Source organism: Theropithecus gelada, chromosome 2, assembly GCF_003255815.1.
Source record: "Theropithecus gelada isolate Dixy chromosome 2, Tgel_1.0, whole genome shotgun sequence".
Lineage (NCBI taxonomy): Eukaryota > Metazoa > Chordata > Mammalia > Primates > Cercopithecidae > Theropithecus > Theropithecus gelada.
In genome coordinates this window covers 98,371,271-98,378,564 of record NC_037669.1, presented here as the reverse complement: position 1 = coordinate 98,378,564, position 7,294 = coordinate 98,371,271, and positions in this window count along the sequence as shown.

Here is a 7,294-nt window from a genome sequence, read left to right as displayed (position 1 = left end):
CCTCCCAAAGTGCGGGATTGCAAGCATGAGCCTCCATGCCTGGCTGAAACCTCTCAGTTTATTTTGTTTCTCCATCTTCTTCCTTCTCTGATGACTTCCCAGATTTTGTAGAAATAGTATATTTTAACTTTAAATTATATTTACTTTTTATACTTAAATATTTCTTTAGTAACCAATTCATTAAATATCTAAATTATATTACAAATTATTTAAACTATCTTTTTCTGTTAAAAATATTTAACCACTACACTATGAGGAACAAATTGTTTAAACTTTATTTATTTATTTTTTTGAGATGGAGTCTCATTCTGTCACCTAGGCTGGAGTGCAATGGCGTGATTGTGGCTCACTGCAACCTCTGCCTCCCAGGTTCAGGTGATTCTCTCACCTCTGCCTCCTGAGCAGCTGGTACTACAGGCACGCACCACCATGCCTGGCTAATTTTTATGTTTTTAGTAGAGACACAGTTTCACCATGTTGGTCAGGCTGGTCTCAAACCTCTGACCTCAAGTGATCCATCCGCCTTGACCTCCCAAAGTGCTGGGATTATAGGTGTGAGCCACCATGCCTGGCCAAATTATTTAAACTTTAAATCATACTGGTTCCAATGTGTATCACTATTTTTGAAATAAACCTTTTATATTCGAATAATTTTAGATTCACAGAAAAATTATAAAGATAATACAAATTGTCTCCATATGCCCCACACCCAGTTTCCCCTATTATTAACCTCTTACATTAGTATGGTACATTTGTCATAATTAATGAACATATACTGATGCTTGTTACTAATGATAGTCCTCTTTTTGTTCATATTTACTTAGTTGTTAACTGAATGTCCTTTTGCTGTTTCAGGATCCCCTCCAGGATACCCCATTACATTTAATCATCTTGTCTCTTTGGGTTCTGCCTGTGACAGTCTTTCATACTTCCGTAGTTTCTGATGACCTTTCCATTTCGAGTATTACTGATCAGGTATTTGTAGATTGTCACTTAATTGGAATTTGTCTGATTTTTTTCTCATAATCAGACTGGGGCTATTGGTTTTGGGGAGGAGGAGCATGGAGATAAAGTGCCATTCCCATCACATACTACTAAGGGAACATACTATCGGCATGACTTGTTACTGTTGAGTCAATTTCGATCACCTCACTGCCTGAGGTAGTGTTTGTCAGCTGTCTCCACTGTGAAGGTACCCTTTTTTTTTTTTTTTTTTTTTTTTTTGAGACAGAGTCTCACTCTGGAGTGCAGTGGCATGATCCCAGCTCACTGCAACCTTTGTCTCCCGGGTTCAAGCGATTCTCTTGTCTTCTGCCTCAGCCTCCCGAGTAGCTGGGACTACAGGCGTGCACCACCACACCTGGCTAATTTTTGTATTTTTAGTAGAGACAGGGTTTTGCGATGTTGGCCAGGCTGGTCTCGAATGCCTGACCTCAGGTGATCTGCCCACCTTGGCCTCCCAAAGTGCTGGGATTACAGGCACGAGCCACGATGCCCAAGCCATTCTGCACTCTTTTGAAGGAAGTCACTAAGCACAGCCCACACAGACAGAGTGGGAGTTATGCCCCATCTGTTGGAAGTGCAGTTCTGCATACTTTATTTGGAATTCTTCTGTATGGGAGATTTTTTTCTTCTTCCCCATGTATTTATTCATTTATGTATTTGTGTCAACATGGATTCATGGATATTTATTTTGTACTTTGAGTTATAATCCAATACTACTGCTCAAATTTTTCCAGCTTTAGCCACTGGAAACTTTTTCAGTTGACTCCTGTGCCCCTTTGACATAAACCCCATGATTGTGCGGTTAGTTTTTGTTTCAGTATTTCTTTACTTCCTGGCACTACAAGATACTCCAGGTTCATCTTGCATCACTGTGTTTTGCATGTGGTCTTTTAGCCTCTTTATTTGGACTATTATTATTATTATTATTATTTTGAGACAGAGTCTCACTTGGTCACCCAAGCTGGAGTGCAGTGGCATGATCTTGGCTCATTACAACCTGTCTCCCGAGTTCAAGTAATTCTCCTGTCTCAGCCTCCTGAGTAGCTGGGACTACAGGCGCATGCCACCACGCCCGGCTAATTTTCATATTTTTAGTAGAGACGGGTTTCACCATGTTGACCAGGATGGTCTCCATCTCTTGACCTTGTGATCTGCCCACCTCGGCCTCCCAAAGTGCTGGGATTACAGGTGTGAGCCACCGTGCCCCACCCTATTATTATTCTGAGACAGGGTCTCGCACTGTCACCCGGGCTGGAGTGCAGTGGTGCTATCTCGGCTCACTGCAACCTCTGCCTCCCAAGTGCAAGCGATTCTCCTGCCTCAGCCTCCCGAGTAGCTGGGATTACAGGCGCCCGCCTCCACGCCCGGCTTTTTTTTTTTTTTTTTTTTTGTATTTTTAGTAGAGACAGGGTTTTACCATGTTGGCCAGGTTGGTCTCAAACTCCTGACCTCATGATTTGCCCACCTCGGCTTCCTAAAGTGCTAGAATTACAGGCGTGAGCCACCGTGCCGGTCTATTATTTTTTTTTTTTTTAAGATGGAGTTTCCCTCTTGTTGCCCAGGCTGCAGTGCAGTGCTGTGATCTCAACTTATTGCAACCTCGGCCTTCTGGGTTCAAGCGATTCTCCTGCCTCAGCCTCCTGAGTGGCTGGGATTACAGGCATGTGCCACCACACCTGGCTAATGTTGTAGTTTTGTTGTTGTTGTGATTTTAGTAGAGATGGGGTTTCTCCATGTTGGTCAGGCTAGTCTCGAACTCCCGATCTCAGGTGATCCGCCCACCTTGGCCTCCCAAAGTGCTGGGATTACAGGTGTGAGCCACTGCGCCTGGCCTTTTGTTTGTTTTTGAGACAGGGTCTCACTCTGTCACCCAAGCCGGAGTGCAGTGCCACGATCACTACTCACTGCAGCCCTGACCTCCCACCTGCCTAACCCTCCTGAGTAGCTGGGACCACAGGCATGCACCACCATGCCCAGCTAATTTATTATTATTATTTGTAGAGACAGGGGGTCTCCCTATGTTGCACAGGCAGGCTGGTCTTGAACTCCTGGACTCAAGTGATCCTTCCCCCTTGGCCTCCCAGAGTGTTGGGATTATAGGTGTGAGCCACCACACCTGGCCCCTACTGTGTATTCTCAAGTAAGATTAACATCTCAAAGCATGATGTAGGCTGATGCAAGAAAAAAATTAATGTTATATTTTGATAAATATAAAATTGTTAGACATTTAAAAATAAATATATTAAAGAAATAGAAACACGTTGTAAAACTTTCAAAACAGTTGAGATGGGCAGAAAAAGAACCAATAAAATGTGCTGTATGCAACAGAGTTTTGAAATGGAAGGAGGGTGGTAAAGGAAACAATGACTTCATCAAGTTTCTTCAAATTGTGTGTTATTTCTTCTGTTTGCCACTGGGATGTGCAACCTTGAAGGATGCTTTGGACAAGGCTTCTAAATGGAAGCAAACACAAGTTTGAGTTCTTGTCAAGAGAAATACCCACCCTCTCTGCAGCAGTGTCCAAGATGATCAGCCACAGATGTTCCTGCACTTTGGTCTTGGCTTTGTGCTTCTGTTGCAAAAACCACTTTGTGCTTCTGTTGCAAAAACCATCCCACGTGGGATGGGGTCGTTTTTGTGTCCTGTTACATTCAGTGATTCAAATAAAATGAAAGGCATAGACACTCCTCGTTAGTATTCCTGAAAGTCCTTCTTTGTCAATTAAACTGACAAGCCTGCTACCTTCCTTTAAGAGACTGCTGATGCTGAGTCCTCAATTTAATTGGTCTATGTGGCATGAGTTTTGGAAGAATAAATATATTCTCCCTGATACTTTCCCTCAGCTAAGTTAGCTTCATCTTTGCCAAGTTCTTAAAATCTACTTGGAGGTCGTTTCTTTGGGGGTTATTTATATCTAAGGCCCAGTCAGAGCAACAGGAATCTATTCATACGTGTCAACTGCATGATTTTGTTAAATGTGTTAAATTCAGTAACACCAGGAGGAAAACATTCTACTAGCTAGTGCTGAGCAGTGCATGGTTGTTACTTTTGTTTTCTTCTCACAGTCCTTGCAGCACAGAAACAGCTGACCCTGCCACTCCTCACCTCATCGCCCAATGTGGCATCATCACAGTGTCTAAGAAGTTTCCTTGGATGATCTGTGCTTTACTTGGACAGTTGCCAACATATAGGCCTTGTGCTAAACTCTGACCAAATGCAAAGCAGTAACAGTAAGAGAAGTGTCTTAGTTTGGGTTCCCCCTAAAGTAGCTCCTGAGATATGCAATTTATCTGGAAGTGATCCCAGGAAACACCGGCAGGGGATAGAGAATTGAGACAGGAAAGGAAGGTAGCTGCTGATGAAGGGTGCTGTATCAAGCAAAAATAACTGGAGCCTAATCACATGAAGGAAGTCTGGGAGCCAGCAGAGAATATGCACTGCCCGAAGGGACAAAGGAACAGGGACTTCTGGAAGATCTTCAATTCCCCATAACTTCCAGCCCACTGCATTAAGCAGAGCAGGCTTCAGTGGCCAGAGGATTAGGACAGCATGCTGGCAGCTGGTGCTGGCTCCACTACAGCTGTAAGGCTGTGGGGGATATGGGCAGAGTTCCAGCACTGTCCTCCACAATAGATTTTTCCTACTTCTTATCAAGTAATTATTTCAGATGTCATAACATGGTATGATAATGCTTGTAACTTGCCTGACCATATGTAGTGGCATCTTCTCTTGGTAACAGGCCCTCAACTTTAGTCCCAACAGCCATGAGCCAGCTGGGCCAATCATAAAATCTCATGCTTCCTAGTGACACGTAAAGTGAGTTAAAACCATAATCTTGCAATTTGAACTGATAAAGCAGTTTTCATTACAAAACATTTTCAGAATAACATAAAATAAATTGAATAAAAATAGATATTTTGGCCAGGTGCGGTGGCTTACGCCTGTCATCCCAATACTTTGGGAGGCTGAGGCGGGTGGATCACCTGAGGTCAGGAGTTCGAGCCAGACTGACCAACATAGTGAAACCCCATCTCTACTAAAAATACAAAAAATTAGCTGGGTGTGGTGGCAGACGCCTGTAATCCCAGCTGCTCAGGAGGCTGAGGCATGAGAATTGCTTGAACCCGGAGGCAGAAGTTGCAGTGAGCCGAGATTGCGCCACTGCACACCAGCCTGGGCGACAGAGTAAGACTCCATCTCAAAAAAAAAAAAAAAAAAAATATATATATATATATATATATACACACACACACACACACACAGTGAGTGTGTGTGTGTGTGTTTGCCCATGTCTCAGACCCCCTATGGTAGAAAACGCTAGCTGAGTACCAAAATCTATTCTCCCTTTCTCCTTGGTTGCTCAGCTAGACTACATATCCCAGCTTCCCTTCTGGTTAAGTGTGGCCATGTGACTAATACCTCTAGCCATTGAAATCTGAGCAGAAATGAAGTGTACCCCTGTCAATCCTGGCTCGTCAAACCTCTCACATACACTCTGCCATGCTCTCTCCTTCATCCCCTAATTAGGATGACCATACCAGAGTGGCCTAAGACAGCACAACTGTGATTTACCCAAGTCCTTGAATGAGTACGTGGAACAGAGCTCCTCCTCCAACCTAGGGTCACTCTGGACTGTTATTTGAGTTAAAAACAAACAAACAAACAAACAAACAAAAACAGCCAGGCGTGGTGGCTCACACCTGTAATCCCAACACTTTGGGATGCCGAGACGGGTGGATCACCTGATGTCAGGAGTTCAAGACCAGCCTGGCCAACCTGGTGAAACCCCATCTCTACTAAAAATACAAAAATTAGCTGGGCTTGGTGGTGGGTGCCTGTAATCCCAGCTACTCGGGAGGCTGAGGCAGGAGAATCACTTGAACCCTGGAGGCAGAGGTTGCAGTGAGCCAAGATGGCACCATTGCAGTCCAGCCTGGGCAACAGACTGAGACTCTGTCTCAACAAACAAACAAACAAACAAACAACGCTGCTGTGTTGTGGCATGACATTTTAGGTTTCATTTATTTATTTATTTTTTAAGACAGAGTCTTACTCTGTCACCCAAGCCGGAGTGCGGTGTCACATGTTGGCTCACTGCAACTTCTGCCTCCCAGCAACCTCTGCCTCTCAGGTTCAAGCAATTCTTATGCTTCAGTCTCCTGAATAACTGGGATTACAGGGGCTCACCGCTGCACCTGGCTAATTGTTGTATTTTTAGTGCAGACTGGGTTTCACCATGTTGCCCAGGCTGGTCTTGAACTCCTGGCCTCAAGTGATCCACCCGCCTCTTCCTCCCAAAGAGCTGGGATTACAGGTGTGAGCCACTGCGCCCGGCAGGTTTACTCATTTTTTATTTCAGTTTTGTCCACCCTAACAAATATACTCCCTGATGCCCACCCTTGAACTTTCATGGACCCTGGGCTTGGGTCAAGACTGCTCAGGGGAAAACAAAACAAAACATGGAAAGAGAGAGCTAGAAGCATGTTGCTACACTTAAAATATCAGTTACCAAAAACTCAGAAAGGCATACAAATTTGGAAAGATTTAAATAAGAGCAACTAAAGAATTAAAATAGCAGAGGTATTTTTCCATGAGGATAAACTGTGACTAATTCTCTTTAGCTTGGGGCTGAGCATGGTGGCTCATGCCTGTAATCCCAACACTTTGGGAGGCCAAGGTGGGAGGATCCCTTGGGTCCAAGAGTTCAAGACCAGCTTGGACAACATAGTGAGACCCCCGTCTCTACAAAAATTTATTTTAATTAGCCAGATGTGGTGGCGCACACCTGTAGTCCCAGTTACTCAGGAGGTTCAAGTGGGAGGACTGCTTGAGTCCAGGTGTTTTAGGTTACAGTGGACTATGATTGTGCTTCTGCATACCAACTTGGATGACAGGGCAAGACCCAGTCTCAAAAAAAAAAAAAAAAAAAAGAATAAAGAAAAATACTCTTTAGCTTAGGAAGACGATTAGATGAGCTCAAAGTCAATAAAAGCCTGAGATTTAGCTGGGGTCAACATATCATAATCAGAAAGTAATATAGGATACTCATTATCCCAAGAATATTATTGTATAACTTGAATACAAATAGGATCTAGCAAGGTTTTGATAGGTGGTCACTTTATAATGTGTTGTGAAAGGGAAGTTAAGGAGGTTCAGGACATATTCTCAAGATCTTTTAACCTTGATATGAGAAATGAGAATTACAACACTCTCCACACCCAACAAAACAATACAATATTAATCAATGAATATACTCCAAGTCATATGGATCTTTGGTTAGAACCTGAAG